At 43.0% G+C, this 26,003-nt stretch overlaps 1 protein-coding gene and 1 long non-coding RNA gene across 2 annotated transcripts in view; one reads left to right on the top strand and one right to left on the bottom strand.

The window, feature by feature from the left end:
- LOC149874711 (sulfotransferase 1C1-like) overlaps positions 1–7,355 on the bottom strand; it is a 73,414-nt gene extending 66,059 nt beyond the window's left edge. Inside the window, exon 1 of the mRNA XM_090021252.1 lies at positions 7,337–7,355. The gene's annotated coding sequence lies outside the window, so the exon portion shown is untranslated. The remainder of the gene's footprint in view (positions 1–7,336) is intronic.
- Positions 1–26,003, top strand: part of LOC149874710 (uncharacterized) — a 140,393-nt gene that overhangs the window by 92,223 nt on the left and 22,167 nt on the right. The gene's annotated exons all lie outside the window — the stretch shown is intronic.

The raw sequence follows: 26,003 nt of genomic DNA, 5'->3' as shown, positions 1-26,003 counted from the left end.
AGGCTATGCCTTAGTTGGACCTGGCTTGCCCACCATCTGTATAGATCAGGTGCATTAGTAGGGATATTTTAGCACTTTTATCTAATAACTGATTGAATCAGCTTTACTAAAAGCAGCAAAAAGACCTGCTGAAATGCTCAATCTATACAGATGCTGCAGAGCCCAGTCAAAGTAATGTGCTTCTTTATCTGGTAAAGTGTGATTTTAATTTTTTTTTTAACATCTGCAAACAAGAGAGTGAACTAATAAGTAAATAAAAAATCATCCTGCTCCTGTGTTCATTAGTATTTTTATATCAAAATCTTAAATTACCATTTCTCAGCTGATAGACCAACATGTTAATTTAAAACTTTTACCCCCACAGACATATTTAAGATGATATATGCTATTTTTGCCTGTGTGCTACATACTAAAGAGGGACTATTGCTGCTATTTATTTTATTTATGCTGTTTAGAACAAACTACATTAATCAAGATACCTTATGCAGGCCCCTAACAGGTCATATGCCATTTTGAAAGGAGTAAATAAGCAAAAAGAGCGATTATTTCAGTTCTATATTTTCAACCATTCAACTTGTTTTTGTACTGATAGCTATGTTAGTGTGTGATTGGCTAAACATTTTTGAAAGTAGCCACCTTAAAAGTGGTCATATGATCTGTAGCACTGTGAATTCATGAATCCTATTTTCTTTGCTAAGAAATATGGGTGTCTACTTATTTGCACCTTTGAAGAATGAAATCAATGTTTAGGAGCCTAATATTGGGATTGTGTGGTTACAATTGTTGCCTCTAATCTTCAAATGGATTACTTTGATACTGAAAGGGTAATATAAATTCTTTCTTATTAGACAACTAGTGCATAAAAGGTTGTGAATGTGAAAATGTATTTGCTTTTCACCCACTGTATTGCATATATGAATACTCTTTGGTGCTGTCTGAGCACATGGAGTTGGAATGGCTTTTTGCAAATATGATACATAGTCTATAACAGAAAATATTCTTCCTGTTTAGGACACTGATTCTACAAATAGTTTGAACACTTGCAACTTTCTATACAGACTTTTATATACATATGCATGTTTACTTACATACTTATATGGATATGTTTAATTACATGTACATGAAGACAAAGGGGATATTAATGCATACAATAATGTCTGTAAATATTTGCAGGATTGGAGCTTAAGATTGAAAAGCAATTTGCAGAGGATCTGCAAACAAACTGCAATATTTCTAAAGAAAATAGATCGCACACTGATGGATAACTGCACCTTAACATAAGTAATAACTTTTTACTTATCCTTATCCATAATAAACTAATTACAATACCACTGTAGAGTAAAAAGACATTCTACAGAAAGTCTCCCTGAGTCAAGTAGAAGGGATATGTTTTAGCAATGGTAAAGGTGCCTGTTTTGATTAAATTCCGTGGTAGGATATGAGGAAAGAAAGCCTGGAATATACTATTCTGGTGATTCCTGACTAGTGCTGAGGTACTCTGGAGTGCCTTGAAATCCATTCAAGGCCACAGGGTGCCATAAATTCTTAGCACTGTGAGGTATGCAATCATGATTTATATCCAGGACTCCTTTAAACTTCCTCTTCTGCTGTGCGTCTCTCTTTCCCCCCTGCCACTGACTGGTTAAGGGGCCCTGGAGGCCCTGCCACTTGCTGCTGATTGTGGGGCAGGCCAAAACTGCAACATATTTAAAACCACAGTTTTTGCCTCCTGGCTGATAATTACTAAGTGGTGAACAGCAGTGCTACTGAGGCCCCTCTGCCAATTAGCAGTAGTTGTAGGGGAGGACACATGGCGAAAAGAGCAAGGTTAAAGCAGCTGCTGCACAGTGCACTTCTGGCATGACTTAGGTAGATCCCTATTCATAAGATAAACCCAGGGATTTCAAACAGGAAGTCATAATGTCAAAAACATTTGGATCTGTTGTGGTCTTTTTGAGTTCATTGTAACAGAAAAATTGTTCTCATATTTTTCTACAGTCAAAAAATGAATGAAAACTCAAAAGCTCATGTTTTCCAAAGGGTTCCTTGAGTTTAATAACGTTGAGAACCACTGTACTGTACTGCATAAGGACCAGCCCGTCAGTGGTCCCCAGCCCCCAGCTATGCATCTACAAGTCCTCAATGGCAGAGCAGGCAGAAGAAGATGTTAGAACCTCAACAACTGTGAAGGCAGATGAAGGCTGCAACAGGATGAGATCCCCAGTTGTCTTGGTCTCCTTGCTATTGGATCAAGGTCCCATTCTGTCAAGAACCATGTGGCAGAAGCTTCTCTGCAATAAAATAAGTCATACACAGGCATCTTCCATGCCAGGATACTGCCATTGTCAAGAGGCTTGGGGGGCAGGGAGGAGGGGAAGTGAGTGAAGGGTGCCCCTATCCTTTGCAGGCCCTCCCAGCTACCCTGGCTGTGATATTGGAAGGAGCTGGGCCACGCCTGTGAGGTGGTGAGAAACTCCCTTCCTTCAACCCTGCCCAATCCTTTGATACTAGCAGCACACAGCTGCCAGCTGGGCTTTGCCATGGCCAGAGCTGGGGTGGTGGGTGTGTGGAAGGAGATCCCTTGCCTTGCAAGCCCACCAGCTTGGCTCCCCCCATTGCCCCAGATGGGGTAGCTTAGGGTGGCCCATGAGGTGAGGGGGCTCTGTTCCACCCTGCCCACCCCCCTGCTCTGGTCAGGGTACAGCCCAGCTGGCGGCTGCATGCTGCTGCTGTCAGGAGGCCCACATGCAGGTGTTCTTGCAAAATGAAGATCTGGTTAGTTTTCTATTACTCTGGGGACAATTGTTTAATTTTAAAAAATAACACTGTATTCAAATACAATAAAAAATCCTTACAATAGGATACAATACAGCACTTCTATTCAAATTAAGCTTGTGAACCTACATCTATTTTTTAGTTCTCCAAAGGTAACATTTTGGGTAGTAGGTAACTGACAGCATTCCCCTCATGCTTTATGGCTTTAGCTGTAAGCAGAATTATTGGGTTGAAATCTTGGACCCTCATTGAAGCCCATGGAACCTTTGCAGTTAACTTGAAAGGGATCAGGATTTTACCCCTTGTTTACAATGACATATACGTTTCAGCATTTGCTGTTACTGTGAATAACAAGACTATTGTGGAAACTGATAATACAACTGTAGAAAAATAGTGCATTTTCTTGCATGTCAATGTTATTTTACCCCCAGGCATTTGCACTTCTCAGAGCAATTATTCAATCACTGTAAAAATGCAAAATTGTTTTGCTATCCTGGAATGCATATGCTAATTATTTGGCTGCACCTCTTCTGAATTTATAGCATCAAGGTGAGATATAGATTTAGCAAGGTCCTGGACAACTTGGCATGAATAATACATTGATCTAAAACATGCTTTTTGATAATTACAGTTTCTGAAATACAGTTTTTGGATATTTCACATGTCCTTCAACTCAATGCACACAAAAACCTGTGCCTAGTTTTAATTGTGATTTCCTCTACAATGCCAAGTTTGAAGTACAATAATTAGAATGTGTCAAATTCACATCTTATCCTGTCCAGAGTGTCAAATTCACTGCAACTCAGAATTCTGAAGAATATTCTTTTATTGCTTACGAAAGAAATTTAGACTTGGTGGTTTGGTCTGCCCAAACCTTGAAAAGTTCAAATGCTTGTTTTCTCAAATCTAACTTTTTCAGAATATTCTCTTTCCTATTCTGCTACTTCTATTGTCATCAATCACAAACTATCTAAAATGAGTCTAGCCTGAAAAAGTCACCTCTAACTTTAATATTTTTAACAGTATTTTGGGGTATTTTTATTTGCCCTACAGTGCTGTAGCCTTTATTATTTGTATTTTCAAGGTTTCTTCCATAGCCATATGGGCTAGAAACTAGAACTGGCCAAACCTCAGGAGGTTGTGAGCATTTTGCCAGAAATTTTGAAATGTCAGAACAGAAATTCTGAAAAATGACTTTTGGCAATGCTGACACATGGCATTTCTAAAACATAATATTTTATTCTGGCTCCCAGAAACTTCTTAGTGAAAGTGACATAATGTGTGTTAATTTAATTGCTGCCCACCACTGAATGGCAGTTATGGGCAGCTTGAAGGTCAAGAGTCATGTCACTTTCACTCAGCAGTAACTTGGCTTCCAGGGTCTGATACTTTGGGGCATGTAGAATGTCTTCAGTCCAGGAAACACAGACTCCTGGGACAATTGGCTCCCTGGGTTGCCTGCTTCTTGGGAGAACCAGCTGGGCAAGGAGGCTCAGGTTCCTGGACCTAGGACTGTTTATATGGCAAGACTGCTTCAAAATGGTGGAATCTGTGTAATGATAAAAGTTACAATTTGAAGCCATTCTCTAATTTATAAAAGTTGGGAGTTGGGAGATGGTGCATCAATTAGGGCGTAGCTAGTTAATCAGAGACCATGGGTCTACAGAAGAATAAGTGGAGCAATGCAGCCTCATGAAAGGACAAGGGCCTTTGTAAATGATTTGCCTGAGCAGTTAGTTAATAGGACAATTAGTCATGGATATTTTGCAACCTCCACCTGCCCTTCTGATATCAGGCAATACAGCAGAGACCTGGAGGGTATTCAGACAAAGTCTGAGTGGTACCTAGCAGCCACAGGGGCAGAAGAGAAAAATGACAAAATCAGATCCTCAGTCTTCTTGCACATCATGGGGGAGGAACCCCTGGCTATTTATAACTGGTGGCAAGGGTGCAAGAAGTCTGCAAGAGGAAGAAGTTGAGGGGCAGAGGGCAAAAAGACCACTTGGCCCTCTTAGCCATTTGACTCCCCTACCCACTGCTTTCCCGTTGTATTTAAGATACCTGTCTGACAATTAGATTCTGTACCTGGAAAATTATAACAAATTAATAAATTTCCCCATATATAGAATCTAATTATTGGGGGCAGGGGTGTCATCTTAAATCCAGGGTCAACTTAGACTCGAGTAGATATGGTAAAGTATAGATAAACTCCCATTCACTGTGATACCTAAGGAGGTGACACCAATTTGGAGGCTGGAGGCCTGTGAAAAACTAAGTCTAGTTAAATGTATGCTTGCAGTACCAAGACCAAACATTCACGCCTTATAATGATCCTCTTGGTTGTCAAAACCCAAATCTGGACAATCTTCTTAGGAAGAAACCAATTGTTCCAGAACACAAGAAGCAACAATGTCTTTGTGGGAAGAAATGTATTTATGGGCACAAATGCAAATACTATCATAGAGAAAAAAGAAATCAGCCTTAGTAATCTGATGAATTTTATAGAAGCACAGCTGTCAAAGTACAAGTCAGTCAGATCCTAGTACAAAGACTCAGTACAAAGTCGATTAAGACTTGCAGGAAAAGCTTCCCTTGAAAAACAAAGGAGAAACTGGATCTGATATTTAATTGGCCTGAGAAGAAATTGAAACATCCTTAAAGACTCATAGAGACTTGTTAAAAAAGGTGAAGAGAAGGGAGACTAGGAAAGTGAGTGGTAAAATTTAATTCCAGAGTGAAGTGATAGGGTGCTTGTTGTTACCAGATTTGCCCATCACCTTGGGGTGTGCTCATTTATTAGGGACGCTTTTCTAGGGTCTTCGTAATTCTATCAATGTGCTGCTTGTGTTACTTGTGTTTCCATACAGAGCTGTATATCTCCCTTCTGCAAGCCCTCACCCCCAATGGAGCTATCTTGCAGGATTCAGTTTCAATGGGGCTGGGTTCCTCCAGTCACCAAATCAGTCATACACACAAACACGCACAGATTAACGTGACACGCCTGACCTGGCTGGGTTGATCAGCATGGACAGGCTGACACCCTCATATGCCAAGAATCAGTTCATCAGAGCAACAATAAACTACAATCAGACAAAAGCAGACAGTTAAACAGAATACCTCTGAATCTGGTTGGGTGTCCAGCTGACACCCTCATGGGCCAGCATTCAGTTCATTAGGGCACATCTGAGTCAAACTGGGTCAATCAGCCTGTACTATCTAAAGCTGATCCCCTTATGTGTTTCAAACTCAGCACCTCCCAATCTTTAGCCTCTTGATGAGCAGACCACACAGTATTTTTGGGCTTCACAGGGATCTTTAGCTTAGGTAAAAGAAGCGTTGCTGCAGAGCAAGTGGGGAAGGAGAAGTAGAGAAGGAATAATATACTCAGTTACTACCAGTTTGACTATAAAAGTTATTTATTGCTAAGTATATGAAATATATAATGGCACTAGTAGTAATAGACATGCAAAGGAAAAACAAACACAAACAATCACAGTATTACCCTGGTTTCACTTGTCCAAACCAAATTTTAAAGCATATGCTGGATAACACGGGGTTAAGTTTGAACAGGTGCAGACAAGTTTATGGAAAATCCCCAGTGGCTGACAAACATGCCCAGCATGTGCCCCCTGCGCGACCCCTGGGTTGTCAGTCAAGCTCGTTGTTACAATGCGCATGCTCAACTAAGCAAGAACACGACATAATGAGACTAGAAAATTCTATGTAAAGAGCAACCTGATTGGCTGGAGGGTTGTCTTAAAAAGGCTTGTGAGCCCCCCCGCCCAGGGGGGAGACCAGACCTGACCTGAGAGCAGAGGCTGCTATTGCAGGGACTGCTCCTCAGGAAAGCCTTTAGGCCTAGAGCCCTGGTTTGCTACCAGAGCTCCACTGGTCTCCTCACGGCTGCGGTTTCGCGCTTGTTCCTCTTTGTCTCCATACTGATTCCTTCGTTACTGAACCTCCTTCTGGCTTTGACACTGACCACGATTTGACCGACCCGACCTGCATCAACCACTGACCACGGCCTCTCTACCTTGTTCCGGCATTGACTACAGCATCGTTCTCAACTGGTTCTCGTCCATGTTGGACTCTCATTGCGTTACAGTTCGTTGTTTGTTATCCCATTTATGAGCTGTTGACCAGTCCTGGGACTATTGAGTGGGGCAGCCACACCTAGCCTCCGGGCTGGAAAGCAAGGGCTTGGCTCAAGAACCCCGTGGACCAACAGACCCCTCTCATAGTTTGTTTTATACTGTAACTGAACAAGCAAGCTCTTCTGCCTACGCTACCGTATCATCAGTGGCGTAAGTAAATAAAATCTATACTTCTTGAAACCGCACGTGTCCCGTACTGCTCAGACTCTTCGCCGCTACTCCCGCCTGATCCGATCCGAACCCTCGGCCCACCGTGACCTTGGGGCCCGATTCCCCAACATCACTAAGTATTTGGGGAAACTTAGCTCAAGTTTAACTAATACAGTTCAGTTTCAGAAATTTATGCCTAGAGAAAAGAGAGAGGGGGAGAGAGAGAGAGAGAGAGAGAGCACACAGTGGGATCTCACCAGTCCAAGGCAGTCAGGTTGTTTGCTGACAGGTAAAGTTCTTAGCACAATCCTTGAAGGGAGACGATCTGTTTCTTTCAGCTTCTCAAGAAGAACAGTGGGTGGTGCAAGAGAAAGAGTTCTCCTCTTGAAGCACATACACACTTTGCTGCTTTTTTACAGGCTTTTATACCCTCAGTTCAGCTTCTTCAAAGCATTCTCAATAGTGTAAATCATTGTCTTTTCTCTCGGCAAGGGGTTATCCGGTTTGGAACATGTCAAGAAACTGATTGATAATTAGGAAAAACATAAGGTTAGGGAGTAACCAGACACTTAGGAACCAGCTTGAAATTCCTAGGATACTGATGGGATATTTCATGGTTTCTTCAGAAACAATAGATAGCTTGCATCATCAGGGTTTTGGATTTTAACTTGTTGTGAACAAGCCTCAGCTTAGCATGACTTTTCCAGATCTTACTATAGTCTTTTAACAGACTTAAGGCAATTATTGGAGTGTTCATAACCTGTTGTGGAGAGGACTTCCACCAGTCATCTCTGGAAAAGTATGACAACACTTGTGGTCAGGGCTCCAACGGGCTGGACGCTGTGATGAACCCCTTTACCATTGTTCAAATGTTGTCCATACCCCCTCTGACTCCGTCTCTTGCCTCAGCATTCCCTAACCCGGCAACCGAGTTTTAGTCAATCAAGTTTAAATAGACCTCCCATAGTGGGACCGGGGGATGTACGGCCTGAGATGCCTAGTAAAATTTACTTCTGCTTAGAGGTGTGCGGGGGGCGGGGGGAGGGAGGGGGAGTCCTTTGTAAATCCAGATTAGAACTGGTCTGATAAATGCTGAGCTGGGTGTGGGGGTTAATTAGCAGATTACCCATCATGCTGTGCTCCCCGGCTTCTTTGATCCCAGAATTCACTGCGGTCTCTGCTTCGGGCTTTCAGTTCTCCATCTCCCATGTAAATGAGTTGTCATCTGGTTCTATCTTGGATGCAAATGGGACCTAGGGAAGTTGTTTCACTCTTGTCACCCTTATCTGGAGGGTTTTAGGTGCGTCTCCCACTGCATCTTAATCAGTTCTTGTTTAGGTAGAGGAGGGGAGGAGGGGGGAATTCTTTGTGAGTCAGACAGGCTGCATCCTGTGTCAGGGTTCCCCAAGAACAGGGAGCTGAGAGGTAACGTTGTATGCGTGATGAAAATTGGCCATTTTTACAGTTAAATTGCATCATGCTGTATACGTGCGGGGTTTTTTCTACAATTCAAATTAGTTTGCTACATTGCAAACTAAACCACATCCGCATACAGTTTAGTTTACGACATAGCTATTTGTAACGTTGCAGCCTTTGACATTTCGCCCTTCCCCACTGTGGGAGATGGGCTGAAATCAAAAGCAGTGAAGGGCCCAATCCTTTTTTACCCCCCACCCCATGGAGCCTGCCTGTATCTCCTGCAACTAGTGGGTGAGCTGCTGGTGGGCTGAGTGGCCCCTGAGCTGCAGAGGGCCCCAGTCCTTCCTTCTGCAGTGGTGGCACCCCCTGGGGCTGCCCTGAGTGGGAGGCTAGCAGGCAGGTGCTGCCCCAGCTCAGGCTCAGGCAGCACTTGGATCGGGCTGGGTGCTGTCTGTGAGCTGGGGCAGCACCCACCCACTAGCCACCTTCCCATGTGGCCCCAGGGGGCAACAGCACCATAGAGGGAAGGTCTGAGGCCCCCTCCAGCTCAGGGTCTACTGGCAGCTTGCCCCTGGGCCACAAGAGTGGTCGGCAGACTCTGCAGATAAAAAAGGATCAGGCCCCTCACTGTAATGGTGACAGAAGCCCCTAAATTGAAGCAGCGGGTTTTTAATCACTGCAATTAAAAACCCACCATTTCAATTTAGGGGACTAAATCCCCATCATGTGTACCAGTTGCCATAGTAAACCTCTCCTTTGTAGATGGCTGTTAATTAATTTTTATGTTCAATAATTTTTGTAATTACTGTTAAAGGGGCAGATGTAGTGTTAAAAGTTATAATTTAGAGACACTCCCTAATTTAGAAGACTTGGGAATTGAAAGATAGACCCTCCATTAGGGAATAGCCAGTTAGATAGAGATAGACCAAGGATCTGCATAGGTTGTGTACTGCCCCACAATAAGTTCATTATTGTTGGCTCTTCTCATCCATTATATGAATGTATTCATTGAATCCAGTGATCACTACAACTTGTATGCCCATTCAGGCTCATAACCTTGAAGCTCTTTGGCCTTTAGATTACAGAACTATTGTACAGTTATACAATAATAACTTTAGATTATTGTTGCCTAGTGTCCTATATTTTTTAAACTTGATATATAAGCTAGCAAACTAGTACACATTCCAATAAAGTTATATTTGTTTTTGCTTTGGTCAAAAACTGAACAATACAGCTCTGGGCCCTTAGTGTATTAGTAAACCTTCTAGTTTCTCTTTAATTGGAGAAAAATATGTGTTGTATTATATGTGATGATGCACAATACCACCTACTTTCCCCTGTTCAAAATCCTAGATCTGACTATGGATGTTGCAATTAGTGTTCACTGACTTACAAAGCCGGAAGTTGTGCTCTATGATTTGACAAGGTGTGTACATTTACTGGGAGTCTGTCATGAACACGTTTGTTGTAGAAAGGGTGCATATAATCACTAATGTATACATTCAACACTGAAGAGTCCTGTTGTATTCAGTAGAATCTACTGACATGCTTTGGTTGCTTGTTTGAAATAGCAACATCAAATAATTTGAGAATCATTTTCTAGGTGGCTATTTATTCACTTGTTGTGATCTTTGCATACCATATATCATGCATGTACTCTTTTCAAAATGCTTTTGTGAAGTCAAAATTTGCTCAATTTTATATTCAGAAAATTCTATTCTTTCAGATTTAGCACCTTAAGCTTATAAATAGAGTCTGAACACACTAACCATATTAACAGAATAGCTATTATAATTCATGATCATTTATGCCCTGACTGAACCCCATTGCTCAGAACAAGGCAAAGAGATTGCAAATTACCCCAAATAACATGGTACTGTGCTGAAGAAAGGAATTGCACATATCTGTGTTCCGCTTTCTGGTAGACACTTGAGGTGGGATACAGAAAAGGGCATAGGTGCTTAGCTTCCATAGTGAAAATCAGAATCCCAAGTGAAGTGCCTTTGCATGCTTTTACAATGTATGGAGAGAGTTAGATGCCACAGTAAAGGATGCACAACAGCCAGCACGCAGAGCAAGGAGCCACCTTTAGTCAACATGCTGAGTAGGGACCCGTTTCAAATTTGGCAGTAAAGAAACACTAAAAGGAGAGAGAGGTAATTAGCCATGACAGTTTGAAGTTAGGCAGAGACAAAGTAGAAGCGCACCTTATAGAATAACTGGCGAACTGAATCAGAGATGCATTACCTTTTGTGAGCCACAGCTCACTTCATCAGATGCTAAGTGTCTTAAATCATTTTGTGCCTTGGGAGAAGTGCACTAACTACTGAGCTATGGAATAAAAGGTGGACTCTACCATCACCATGACAGCAGATAGCAGCTGCCAATGCATTTTTTGTGAAGTTCACTCCAGTAGGATTGTTGTATACATTTTCAGACATTGCCTACTTGATCTAAACCCTTAGAGGAGACAGGGGAAGGTTTCTGGATTCCATTCAGGCTTAGGCATGAAAGAGATACCAAGTTGCTTGGCCCTGTCAAGCCTGACATGCTTCTAGGCATGTACAGAAGCAGAACTTCATGTGTCTGCATGAACTCTGAGGTAGAGGGGGTTGCTTTAATTAGAGTGGCTTCAAGATCTGCTCTAATTAAAGCACCAGCAGCATCACATGTATTCAGCATCCCATGTTTCAAAATGGTGGTAGGGGCCCTTTAACTAAAGCTCATTTGAATACACGTGACAGTAGATGTTGCATGTGTATAGGTGCTGTCAATGCCTAAATACTCTTTTTAGGTTCTGGCCCCTTGTCTTTGTCTTGCATCTAATCTTTTCTCAAGAAACTAATAGGATTTTCCAACTGTTCTTTTAACAGGAACTCTGGCAAATCTGCTGAATGCACGTCACTGAATAAAGCCTGTATTCCACTGACGACAGCATCAGAGATGGGGAAAATAATTGTAATCAATAAATTAATGAGTAGGTCTTTCACCTTGCAGAACCTAGTGGAGCTGTCTCACATTGCCTCTTGGGCTTACAGACAATAGAAAAACAGAATGGAGAATTTTACCTAAACATTTCATTAACTCACTATTGCTTGCAAAATAAATAGTGCTTTGTATTTTATTTTCCACTGACAGCATTATCTACATGAAATATAATATGACCTGCTTCTGCCAAATGCAACTGAATGAATTATTCTGAAGTACTCCTGAGCCTGTCTTTGTCACGGTCTTCTATTTCAGTCCCTGTCACGCACTGTGCCTATCATTCATTATAGTTGATGGATCCAGGGCAAAAAGGTGTCTCTCTTCTTGTTCTCTAGGGGATTTCATCGTAACTGTCTTACCTTCAATCACTGCTAATGGCTCTTCTGGCATAAATTCAGAAAAGGCCTGGTAAGAGACAGTGAAAATATTTCACACTCTCACTTTTATATTTTAATTGCTAATTTTGAAACCAAGTACATTGGAGCAGGCCAACATGAAGGACGCAAGGAAAGAATTTGGTTGTAATAAGGCATTTAATTAATTATTTTTCCCTGCTTGCTACTTTTCTCCAAATTTAGGAATTTAGTTATACATTGATTTTTAGCTCAAGGATGCTCTCATTTTATGGCAAATTTAACACTGAATTGATGACATATTATAGAAGAGAACAAAATCTTAATTACCCTATCTCTTTAGGATACCTTTAGCATTTCTAAATTGACATGTTTGCTTGTGCTGTGGCAGGAGTCAGTCTCCGATCTGTTGTCCCACTGGGATCATAATGTGATTTTGTGACAGCCACAATTTGGGCAGGAGTAAAGTAGGGACAAAGTTGAGTGTTCTATGTTTAATGATTTTAACCTTTTGACTGCTCAATTCTCCTGGATATTCTGATGTTCTCTGTATCTTCCAGACTACTTCTATTTGAATAGAAGACACAAGTGGATGAGCAGGAAGGAGTTACGATGTAATTAAATTGCACGGGGAGACAACCTTTAATTAAGAAAGTGAATTATTTAAATTTTAAAGTTGCTTGTTCCTTTTTAGCCTAATGGCTCAGGACATTATGAGCGTGTCCTGATAAAAAGCATCAAGAGTGTATGATCAGGCATCTGTATAGAATTCTAAATAAATGTTGTCTGTGCACGATGCTCACCTTGCAGTAACTCGTGCTTTTAATAAGTTACAAAAATTCTGATCTACTTTATTCTCTCTTATCTCTTAAACTGGGAGAAGACACAGATCCTTATCTGCACAGCACGGACTGAATGAATCAAAATAATCATCTTTGATTCTGTATGCATGAAACTGTATTGCTATTGTCTTAAAAGAGCTGATTTAAGAATGTTTCAAAGATTCTCCAGGAAACTCTATGGTAGATAGATTTTTAACACAGGACTTACTATTTTATAAAAATAAGCATATTTTTAAAAGAACACTAAATTGAGTTTCTTTTTTTAAATGCTGGAATATAACCAGTGCCTAGGGGCATTGTTTTGTTTTTAATCTAATTACATTGGTGAAAATATTTGATTTAAAAAACAAATTACTTTTGGTTCAAATTTCTCTTATTCCTGTCTTTTACAGATGATCTTGGCTTCCTCCTCCCCAGCTTTCTTTGTCTGGGATATTCAAAAGAGCTTAGCATTGGTTTAACTTTGCACTTACTGAAGTCAGTGGCTGAGCTCATTTGAAAATCATTGGTAGAACTCCTGTTGTCCTGGGTGAGATTAGATTAATATGCCCTACTTAATACTGAAGATAAGTGTGGTCTTCATAGGGTTTTTCTTTTCCTAACTAAAATAAAGCTTTCTGATTGTACCTCCCCTTTGGAGAAGAGATATCTATGAAGAAACTCATTTGTTTAGATGCTCTGATAATTATTGTTAATGTGCAATAGTTGTATAGTAGTTAAAAAGCTGACACATGGGATATTGAGTGGATCTGGACATTTGTAAGATAGCCAAAACAGGAATTAGGGTGAAATATTACTACTGGAAAATGGTTCTAAAAACTGCATGAACTCAACTGGAATTTTTAGTTCAGGTCCTAATAAATGCCTACTGCAAGAGGGTCTGTGAACTAGTAGGTCTTTTCCATCTCTAATTTGTATGATGAGTGTGTATCCATCCTGATTGGCATGACCTAGTATTCTCAGGAGAAAATCAGTCTGAATCAACAGAAAGAGAGAGAGATTTCTGGGAATCCAGAGAGGATCTCAGTTTTTGGAACTGGCATTTCACAAACAGACTTCACATCTATTACTGCATATCAGTTTATCACCAAAGTGAAGCCAAATAGTAATTCACAGTTCAATGGAATGGAAGTGAAAAATGGTGGCTTGTGTAAGACCCAAAAGTTTGACCGGGGTGCCAAATTCATGTGGGTCCCCCTGGAACCTCATAGGCTGGATCTGGACCTGGGAGTGGTGGTAGGATGAGCAGTGGAGGCGGCAGGGCAGGCATTAGTCTAGGGTTAACATTAGCCCTTCCCCTGAATCCCTGGTTCCTCTAAGAGGTCTGTGGGCTGCATCTAGATGCAGGCTATATCTTCGACAGCCTTGCTGTACATTATACACACCTCTGTGAGTGCCCTATGTGGCTTCCTGTCCTGAATGTTCCTGAGGCTACCTAAAACTTCACAGTAAATTCTCGTTTTCATCTGGAATAAGGTTCTTATAGAAGGACACTCTTTCTCCCTACGTGAGTCCCTGATACAAATCCCAAATACCTTCAGTTCTCTTTAGCCTCAGTATGTCTCAGCTGGTAAATAGTGCACTTCAGTAAAATATATGTCAGAAAAAGTGTACAAAACTTGTATCTTAATGGTCCAGATCCTCAAATGTACCTGAGGAAGAGGATGAGGCATAGATAGGTTTCTGCCATCTTTCAGCTCCCCTTGTTCTGGGGTTGGCCAGGTGCCAGTTTGTCACCTAGAATGAGAAAAAAATAGTCCCAAGTTTGCTCAGATTTGGCACATGACAATCTGGAGAAGCTGCTCTACCATCCAAGAACTGCCAGAGCACAATCCTGTCCCAGCAAAGTCCCTTCAAGGGGATGAGGAGAGAAGATCACTCTAATTACTCTAATTTTAATCTCCTTGGGCCATAGCTGGCTTTTAAATTGCTACTATTTTGTTTGGGCCGCCAGAACAACAGACAGTAAAACAGAAGGAAAAAACAAACTCATTCAATGAAAAAATAAACACAGAAAAATTCCTACAAGTTTTGCTGCATAATAATTAAATCATCTAAAAGCAGATGGACAAGGGAATGAAAGCATTTTGGAAGAACATGAAATACTTTCATTCTGATTTTTATCCTTCTTGGATTTTATCAGTATATGAAATATAAACAACTGCATAAACCTCTTCGCGACGGCAGGAATGTGGAGTTACCATTCTATAACCAGGGTTTTCTCTTATGCACACATAACAGAGAATTTTCTGTCTCTTGAAAAAAAAAAAGTGGTTATAACATGCTACTGAAATGGAGGCAGAACTCCCCACTGATATCAGTACAGCCTATAATTTGGTCTGCTCTTTAAATCTAAATGATACTATTTTTCTGTAATAACAGATTGTATTAATGCAAAAACTAGAGTAGAAGGTTCATACTAAACTGGGTCTCGGAAGATCTGGGCTTCGTTCTTGGCTCTACCACCAACTTCCTACCTCATCTTGGGCAAATCACTTAATACCTTTGGGTATGTCTCTACCAGGGGTGGGCAGTTATTTGAGCCTGAGGGACACATAGGGAGTTTTGATGAGCTGATGTGGGCTGGGTCACCCTGCTGTGCAAAAACTAACCAAAACTCCCTATGGGACTTTTGATGGGTGGGGAGCAGTGTTCAGGAGTGGGACAAGCATGATCTGTTCCCCGCATGCCCTGTCCTATGGTGGGGAAGTGGTGGGTGGGGGGGTGCATGGAGGTTGTGGAGGGGGCATGTACATGCATGTGTGTGTGGAGGGGCTGCCTGGGAGGCAGGGGGTGCGTGCAGTAGAGTATGCCCAGTTTGTGGCTGCCCCTGTGGTGCTCTGCCTGGGGCTGAGCCCCAACTGGAGCAGCCTGTGACATGCTTCTGCATACCGGCTGGGGCCAGCAGGTGTGCTGGGTTCTGGCAGGGCTGTTCCCAGTGAGGTTGCAGTCGCTTAGGTGCTGCTCTGCTCCCCTCACCTCCAGTAGCAGCTCTTCCTCCTGCTCCTGCTCCTGCCACTCCAGGTAGACAGCTAGGCAGCTTCCGCTGGAGGTGAGGGGAGAAAAGCAGCATTCAGCCAGCTGCAGCCACATGGGAACAGCCCTGCCAGAAGCTGAGCGCTGCCTGGGGCCTGGGCCAGCAGGCGCCAGCAGGAGTGTTTCCCGGACTGCCCCGGCAGGAGCTGGTAGGACTCAGCCTCGCATGGAGCACCATGCGGGCACCTGCGGGCTGGATCCAGTCAGTTGGCAGGCAAGATCTGTCCAGTGGGCCATATTTTGCTCACCTCTGGTCTACAATGTAGTGCAGCGCTGGGCAATTATTTCTGCTGGAGGGCCACTTAACAAGTTTTAGTGGGGTGTGGAGGGCCACACACATAAAATCATTTAAAAGATGTAATTTTAACAAATCATAGATTAAAAACAAATCATACACTAAAAATCAAACATCTACTATAACATTTTAATTTTATTCCAAAAGATAATTTTTGTTCTGATTTATGTTTGTTGAGTAGTATCTATTGAGGTGACTACACAATAGCTCAAAATAGTCTTACTCTAGTATATTGTGTTGGGGAGGGGTTGAGGGGCATGGGGTGGATGTGTGGGCTTGTGCATAAGGGAGTGTGGGGTGGGCATGTGTGTGGTGGGGGATGGGAGGGCATCAGTGGGTTAGGTCCCAGGAGCTGACCAGAGGGGAGGGAGGAAAGGAGATGGGCTGGGGGCATGTTCAGCAGAGCTCACTCAGGTGGTGCACAAGCAGGTGTGATCCATGCTCCACCATCCAGCCTGTAGCTTCCCCTGCAGTGCACCTGGGGAAGCCTGTGCCAAGCTCCTGCCCATGTCTGCTGGTCCTCGCCCCAGCCAGTGTGCAAAGCTTCTCAGTGGAGTTGCTCTTGGTATGGCTGCAGCTGTTCAGGTGTTGCTCAGCCCCTCCCACCTCCAGTGGCTCCTCCTTCTCCTGCCCCTGCCACACTGCTTCAGGTTGGGGGGAAGCTAGAGCTGGGCCAGTGCAGCTCCAGCTCCAGCTCCAGCTCCAGCTCCCACCCACTTTCCACACACTCCGCCCACCTGGCATGATGAATAGCTACCTGTGGGTGGCTGAATGGGTGTAAGGTCACTGGGGAGCTGGAGCTGGAGCCCCACATGCTTAGCAGAAGCTGTTTTACTGTCCCCTGATTCTCTTCCTGGAGTGGCACAGCATGGGCAGGAAGAGGAAGAGCTGCTGGAGGTTGGGGGAACTAAGTAGGACCCAGGCAGCTGCAGCTGGGATCAGCTCCTTTGGACAAGTCTACACATGCATTTGATCTCGCCTAAGTTTACTTTGGTGTAAACTACTCTGGAGTAAGCACTTTTGGGAAGGTGTCTACACATGGGGATTAGGGAGAAGATTTACACCTCTTCGCACCAAGTTTCCTGCAGCCCTGCAATGAGCCCCTGCCACCACCGGGGGGAGTTTGAGGCTCCCCACTGGGTGCTAGTCCAGGGTCTGGCAGGGAGCACCAGGCCACAAGACAGCTGTCTCCTGGCCCCAGGGGGCTGCCTGATGCTGGGGGGGGGACAATGTTCCTGGCCCTGGCTTCCTGATCAAGAGCAGGAGATTTGGAGAGAGCTACGGGGGGGGGGGGGGGTGGTAGGTCCCAATCCCCTTCCCCAGTCCACTGATGGGGTAGCTAGCAATGAACTAGATGAACACAGGCAGATTGGGGCAGGGGGCTGGGACCTACTCCAAACCTGCAGCTCATTGCAAACCTCATGCCTCAATTACCTGATCAGAGGCCGGGCAGCTTGTTACCTGCTCAGCTCTGTGAGTATGGAGCTTGGGAGGGAATAGGTTTAGGGGCTTGTTCCTAGCCCAGCTCCATGAGTGCAGAGCTGCGGGAAGGATGGCAGGGGCGGGGATGGGGGGATGAGGGAAAAGGCTGGAAAGCTTGTTCCTTGCCCAGCTCCATGAGTGTGGAGCTGAGTGGGGAACAAACTCCCCAGCCTGTTCCCTCCCCAGCTCTGTGCTCATGGAGCTGGGTGGGGAACAGGCTTCCCTATCCCTGCCAACAGGATGCTCTCAGCACCAGCTCCGTGACCATAGGGCTGGTGCTGGGAGACCCTTATCTCCCAGCACTGGCCCCACAGTCACAGAGCCAGCGCTGGGAGATAAGGGTCTCCCAGCCCTTCACTCTCTGATCATGATTTCTTGGAGCTCCCTGTTGCTGGGGCAAGGGGACATAGTTCCCACCTGAGCTCCTGTGGTAGAACCTGCCTCAGCACCAGGCAGCTCCTGAGGGCAGGGAGCTATCTCCTATCCCCTGGCTAACAGGGAGCAGATTGTGCTTCCAGTCAGGCATCTATATGAGTGTTTCTACACCATTACGAATATCAAGTACATTTCCTACTTGCATTTGCAGGTAGCAAATTTACTTGGGATTAGGAAGGCTTACTGCATAGTAAGCATGTGCATCTCTAGATGCAAATGCTTCCTTCACAGTTAATTATACTAATGTGCAGTTAAGTGTCTAATGTAGACGCGTCCCCTGGGAAGATGTGTGTGTTGGCCAGAGCTGGCAGGCATGGCCAGGAGCACAGCATGGGCTGTCCTGGGCAGGAGTGGGAAGGGCTCAGCCCCATGCAGAGCACCATGGGGGCAGCTGTGGGCCAGTTCCAACCAAGTAGTGGGCACCTGCCTGCAGGCTGGATCCAATTAGTTGGTGACCTGGATCCAGCTTGTGGGCCAAATTTTGCCCAACCCTGTTATAGTGCATCCCAGCTGGGCCATTTTAGAATAGATCCCATGCATTTGCAACCTCATGCATGCTCTAAACCCAGGAACATGCCAATGAGGCAGCTCCAGGATGTTCCACCATGGCCACTGTTGATGCCTCAGGCTTTGGTGCACTTGGGTGCTGTCAATAGGGATGACCATGGAGTGGCTTTGCTGGTATACTTCTGGGTTTGGCGTGTATAGATGGTCATGGGTGGGCATCATGTAGTTGGGAATGGACCACTCCCTTGGTGTGAATAAGTGCTTTATGCCCCAGTTCCACCCCTCAAAATTAGGAAAAGACTACTTCCCTGTCTTGCAGAAATATTGAAAGAATGATCTTCTGAATGACTAGGATGTCTACTATGAGGGAGCCTGCATGAATACATACACACGTACATGCATTTAAATATACATGTCCTAGAGCACTGCACATTAAATTTTGATCAAAGAAGAAATATGTACAAAAGAATATCTATCAATGATTTCTCAGGTAGTGTCAATTGTTTTGTTAATGTCAATCACTATTTCATTCTTTAAAGTTTTTTCTTATAAGCTGCATTTCCTTCAGCTTCAAAACGAGATCAGATTCTATATGTTGAAGGCTTTTGAAATCTCTGATTGAAGTGCTACCTTTTCACGATTCACATTTTTTCCTGGATTTACAAGATTAGGATTCGCTTGGGGTGAAAATGGGACATTTTTATGCTAGACTTGATTAAATCATTGCCCGCAACTGTCAAAACAAAAAAGACTTGAAGACACATCATCTTGTTATGGAAGACTTGCTTCAGTAGTCTGGAACTTACAACTGGTTTAGTTACGTTAAGGCACTAAACTCCATTTATAGTCAGGACACAGTGGAAGGAGATGCATATAAATTGAATATGCTTTAGCTGATTTAATGAATGCACAATTTCAATTAATTTTGGAAACAAATAATAAATAAATGATGCACAGACCATGTTAAATATTGTAGATAATAAGTTTAGAGATTTAACTGATCATTTCATCTATTGACAAAAGTGTTAATTGGACCTTTTGTCAGTCAGGTAATTATTTCTCAAGGTAACTATGTAATGCTGCAGGTTCCTGCGCTAGCTTTTCACCACTGGAAGCCTAGAAGTTCAAAGAGCGGAGTGAAGAAGCAGGAGGGAATTACAATGTATATTACATTTAAAGGTTCAAAGCCAGATAAAGGCACAAGAGAAAATGCATTTGATGATTTCTTACCCAGTAGAATGGTAATGTCTAGTATCTTTGGCAATTTCCACTTTGGACTTTGACATCCAACAGGGACTGGATTGACTTTGGAATGCTTTGGCTTAGGTCTGTGTAGCACTAGGTGCACAGGAAGTTTATAAGATGTCTGTTCATGTGATGCTTGGTTGTTGTCAAATACCCATAATACTAGATAGTGAGAATCCAGTGGGACACCCCATTGAAAATCTAGTGGCCTACCCCAATCTTCTTCATTCTGGCATTCTTGACAGCACAGACTGCATTTTACAGTGTGCAGAAGAATAGAAAAGAAGACTGTGGGGTTACTCGTCTGTTAGAGCTATCCCATTCATGGCTTCTGGGCAGATCTCACCCATGTGTAAACATTTGGGGAGGGGGAGTCAGTGAGTTAGTGGAAACAAAAGCTAAAATACAGTGAAAAAAGCCTTTCAGCTCATACTGCTTGAGGGCTCAAAATACAAATCTAGTGAAGTACTAGTACACTCACAATTCACACTAATTTTCTCAGCTGCAGTATTCATATAAACATTATAAAGGCTCTGCTGTATCTTTTTCTTTCTACATAGGTTTTTACTGTGCCTCCAAATGCACAAGTTATGCAAAATACCTGCTTTCTCAAAGTCTGTATCAACTACATAAATCCCAGCCCACTGTTCTAAATAATTGTGTTCCTATTTTGAGCAAGATACAACTGGATTGCTTGCTCACATTGCAGATGCCACTCCTTTACGTCCAGCCAGAAGAGAAAACAAGCCTGGCCTTTGATTAATGCAGAAAAACTTGGCCTGTGTCTGTATGAATAATGAAAAGTGCTGTCTGAGTCTGTGTTTATCCAGACCTATCAGTCATGATCAGGGAAAATTTCTATATCCTGTCATATGCTCTCACCAGGGAGAATTTCAGCCAGAGTTACATAGGCAGGGAATTGCATGCTATGGATGTTTCTACACCAGTTCCTCCAGCATGTTCTATCCCCCTTCCATCTACCAAATTCATTAACAGTATATTGGCAATTCTGACTTCTATCCTTATATCACCTTCAGAGCCAGGACACTGTGCATCATTAAATGTGTGTTTCAAGACAAAAAAAAGTGCTTTCAAACAAAAGTCATAACTTCTGTTACTATGGTTCTCTAAATAGGGTCTTGAAATACATTATGCTGCCCCTTTTCCATTAACTATTCCTCTACTTAGTACCATAATATAATTAACATTGTGGGTCTCATGTCTCTTTTTAAAAGAATTAAATACCATGAGTCACTTGGGCATTATCTGAAAAATCCCTCCCAATGCAGAATGACTCAATCACTAAGATTGCTATCTGGCAACATTCCAAGATAATAAGAACTTAGAGCTAGCACTTAATCTGATTTAAGGTCATCTCTAATATTTTTGAAACACTGCAAGTCTTTTTTTTTTTAAGTTCAGAATTATTTTAGGCACACCCTGAACTCTCAGCTGTCCTGCAGTGCTATTGATCCTTTTAAAATAATTACATTTATTTTTTAAGCATTCACTAAAGAGCCAGATAAAAAAAACAGACCAAAGAAGGGCAAAGTACAGGGAACAAAGACACTAGAAGTCTGGAAAAGGGCTGGGAATTATGTTCAACTCCATTGATTTAGGTCATTTCTCCCATTTTCCTCTTTCTACCTGCTTTCCAGAGGATGTTAAATTTTAGACCACGTTTCAAGTGACCAACATAACACTGAAGGTGCTGACAAAAGGAGAGAAAAAAGAAAGGTACTCATAAATGCTTTAATTTGCTATGGCAAACTATTGGGGAAGAGTGCAGTAATCTAGATTTTGGAAAAGTAGGTTTCATGGTTGCCTGTCTTGTGCCAAAAGCATTGTCTGTTACAGAAAAACTGAGAGATTATCTATAGGCCTGATTTCTGGTGAGAGGGAAAAGCTTTTCCTTTATCAGGTGGATACAAAGACATTTATTAACATTTACTATTTGACCAAAATTTGCCCTCTGAAGTTTGCTTCTTAGAATCACTTGTCTCCAAACTCTGAACAAGCCTAACCCCAGACACTGTGGAATTTATACAAGACTGAATTACCAGGTAGAAATGAAACAGGGAAGGGGAAGTCTTCTCTCAGTCCACCAAGAATATTTTTTTAAACGCAATGGACTTATATTGTCAGTCTTGGGTCCCTAAAGTTTGGGATCCTTAATCTCTGCATAGGCATGTAAGTGCTGAGCATCTACAAATGCAACTGACACAAACAGGAGCTGCAAGTGCTCAGCACTCCTTACAAGTCAAGCTGCTTTTTTTAGTGCTTACATAGAAATTAGGGCACCTAACTTTGGACCCCCGTGTTTCAAAACTCTGGGCAAATTATGTGTGCTTTCCTCTTTAGAATTAGTGCTCTGATTTATTCCATTTCTGGGCTGACTGCCAGAGAAAAAAAAAGATGATATTTTCCCCAGTTAAAGGAAGAGGGAATCATTAATGATTTAATTAGAATGAATAATTTTAAAAGGATTTCTATCAGTAAAATTTCTTACTGAGTTAGGTGCAGAGCAATGCTTTCCCTTTATATCTGTTTGTGTCTGACAGAGACAACGTCATTTTCATTCTAAAGACCTTTAACTTAAAATCAGTGATGAAAATTTACTTTGTTAGGAATTAAGTTATGGGACAATAGGAAATGTAAAGTTGTATTGATATATAAAAATACCTAATTATACATGAGACTTTAATTGTAAAATTAATTGTGGCACCCATAAATGTTGACATTGTATCATGTCCCAAGAAAAATTTTACACGTGCCTTAGGCGAAACATTCCTGAGAAACCATTTTTGGGGCACTGGATGAAAAACATCTGCAAATTATTACAATTACAATTTCTTAATGATTTTGATTCAGGAAAGCACTTGCTTCATTCACATAAGGGTCACAATTAAAAGTGTAATACATACAAGGCCACTGTCCTGAAAGCATTTACTTAAGCACATACTTAATGCAAAGCTTATGAAGAGTTTTGCTGACTCCACTGAACTGGCACTACTCACAAGCTCAGAAGCGCTGCTCAACCTGGTACTGGCTACTGGGGATGACCTAATTGGTGACCTAGTGATCGATGGGAAGCTAGGCGACAGTGACCATGAGCTGATCACCTTCACCATCCTCTGTAAAGCTGGCAAGTCAGTCAGCAACACTGAAGTCCTTGACTTCAGGAAAGCTAACTTTGACAAGCTCAGGAGGCTTATCAGTGAGGCCGTAAAGGACTATGACCCCCTGCAGGAGGGGAGTCCAGGAAGAGTGGGTGCTCCTCAAGGGAGCAATCCTCAATGCACAAGCTAATTTTATTTCATCTCGGAGGAAAGGCAGCAAGAGGGCACAGCAGCCCCCCTGGCTGTCCAGGGATCTAGCAGACCTCCTGATGCTAAAAAGAAAGCCTACAAAGGATGGAAGATGGGATTCACCTCCAAGGAGGAATATTCTGCACTGGTCCGGTCCTGCAGGGAGCAAACCAGGAAAGTCAAGGCTGCAACTGAACTTCAACTAGCTTTGAGTATCAAGGGCAATAAAAAGTCAATAAAGATGGGCCAACTGACAACTGATGCCCAGGAAAAAGCCAGCCTATTAAATGGGTACTTTGCATCAGTCTTTCATCAGTCCCATGGGACGCCCATGCCCGCTACGGAACAGGGAGGTCTGGGTGAGGGAGATCCCCTGCCATCCATCAATGCTGACCTCGTGAAGGAACACCTTGAGAGGCTGGATACCTTTAAGTCAGCTGGCCTTGACAATTTACACCCCAGGGTACTCAAGGAGCTGGTGAGCATCATAGCTGAGCACCTGGCATGGATCTTTAAGAAGTCCTGGCACTCTGGTATAGTGCCCGAAGACTGGAAGAGGGCCAATGTGGTGCCTATCTTCAAGAAAGGGAGGAAAGTGGATCTGGCTAACTACAGACCCATCAGCCTGACCTCTATCCCAGAGAAGGTCTTAGAAAAGTTTATTAAAGAGGCCATCCTTAATGGACTAGCCGACGCCAACATCCTGAGGGATAGCCAGCACGGGTTTGTTGCGGGTAGGCCTTGCTTGACGAATCTCATTTCCTTCTATGCCCAGGTGACCTATCACCTGGACAAGGGAGAAGAGGTTAATGTCATATATCTTGACTTCAAAAAAGCCTTTGATCTGGTATCTCATGATCACCTCTTGGCGAACCCGGCCAATTGTGGCCTTGGGTCCACCATGATCTGCTGGCTGGGAAATTGGCTCTGTGATTGGACCCAGAAGGTGGTTAATTGATGGAAGTCAATCGTCATTGTGTCCTGTGACCTGTGGGGTCCCTCAAGGCTCTGTCCTTGGACCCATATTGTTCAACATCTTCATTAATGATGTGGACATTGGAGTCAGAAGCGGACTGGCCAAGTTTACTGATGACACCAAACTTTGGGTCAAAGCATCAACACTTGAAGCTAGGAGGGCGATCCAGGCTGACTTGGACAGGCTCAGCAAATGGCCGGATGAGAACCTGATGGTGTTTAACACTGAAAAATGCAAGGTTCTTCACATTGGGAGGAAAACCTGCAGCATCTTTATAGGTTTGGCAGTGCTACACTGGCTAGCACTATGGAGGAAAGAGACTTGGAGGTCATCATTGACCACATGAGTCTGAAATGCGATGCTGCGCCTAGTAAAGAGACCAAAACACTGGCTTGCACCCATAGATGCTTCTCAAGCAAATCCTGGGACATCATTCTCCCCTTGTACTCAGTCTTGGTGAGGCCACAGCTGGAGTACTGTATTCAGTTTTGGGCCCCTACAATTCAAAAAGGATGTGGAGAAGCTTCAGAGAGTCCAGAGAAGAGCCACGTGCATGATCAGAGGTCTGGAAAACAGACCTTACGATGACAGGCTGAGAGCCATGGGGCTCTTTAGCCTGGAAAACATGGGCTCAGGGGTGATCTGATGGCTGCCTATAAGTTTATCAGGGGTGACCATCAGAATCTGGGGGAACGTTTGTTCACCAGAGCACCCCAAGGGATGAGGCTCTGCAAGACTACTGCAAGACTGTTTCAGGATGGACATAAGGAAGAATTTCTTTACTGTCCGAGCCCCCAAGGTCTAGAACAGCCCGCCATCGGAGGTGGTTCAAGCACCTACATTGAACACCTTCAAGAAAAAATTGGATGCTTATCTTGCTGGGATCCTATGACCCCAGCTGACTTCCTGCCTTTGGGTGGGGGGCTGGACTCAATGATCTTCTGAGGTCCCTTACAGCCCTAATGTCTATGAATCTGTAAGTTGGGCATGTGGCTAATTAGTTTGCTGGATTATGGCTGAAATGCAAGTGTATGAAACTTCGCTTTTACAAAAGATAGGATCTATAGCTCATTAAAATCAATTAGTGAAATTCTGGCCTTACTGAAATCAATGGAGGTTTTACCTTCACTGGGTCAGAATTTCATCCAATGACATCAATATATCAATGACATTAGATGCACAATATGTGAAGTGTTTTAAGACATTGGGTACCAGTGTTTGTTCTTTGCTTAGATATCTCTTTCAGGGGTTAATATAAAACAGGCTGGATTGTGATTAGTTTTAATACCCCTATGTGCATTTATCTGTGTTATAGCATCTGATGAAGTAGAGTGTTGCCTGCAAAAGCTTATGGCTCTCTAAAAACGCTAGCCTCTAAAGTGCCATTCTGCCTGGGCTTCTCTCTTTGTGGGTTCAGGAGGGCTATTTACTGTGTCTTGATGGAACTGGTGAGAGAGAACAGAGTCTATATTCCTCATACTCTCCCTAGAAACTGAAGGCTTTGGAGAAGGTAAAGGAGGTGGGAAGTGGGTGGAGCCATGCTTGTACTCACCCTGTTTGCTCGCTCCCAACAACAGTCAGGCAAGAGAGATGCAGCAAACTCCACATAGGAAGCAAAAAGTAATTTCCTTTCCTGCCAGACCAGGAGAGTTACGAGTATTACTGTGATTTCTTTGACTGCTCCTGGTTCAGTACAGCTATACATCATGCAATATAAGGGCTGTGCTTACTGTCTCATTCTAGCTTAACATTTGTTCCCCACCTCCTTATAAATTAATACTAATACAAGGAAACTATTAGGCAATCAGAGTAATTTTAAAAGAATTAGATAAAATTATCAAGCATTAGAAAACATCCGTATCAACTTTTTAGGATCAATTCATTAAGAAAAACCATAACTCCAAAAAATTCCCTATAAAATGAAGAAAATCTCATTTTTTTTCCTGAAGCAGTATGGTTCTTGAATTTCGTTTCTGTGTTTCACTGCCAGAATAATTATTTATTAATCTCTTCACCAGTAAGTGAAAAAGCAGCTGAA

Source organism: Crocodylus siamensis, chromosome 1 (genome assembly GCF_052110815.1).
Source record: "Crocodylus siamensis isolate JL-2025a chromosome 1, ASM5211081v1, whole genome shotgun sequence".
NCBI lineage: Eukaryota > Metazoa > Chordata > Crocodylia > Crocodylidae > Crocodylus > Crocodylus siamensis.
This window is presented reverse-complemented; position numbering and strand designations above follow the sequence as displayed.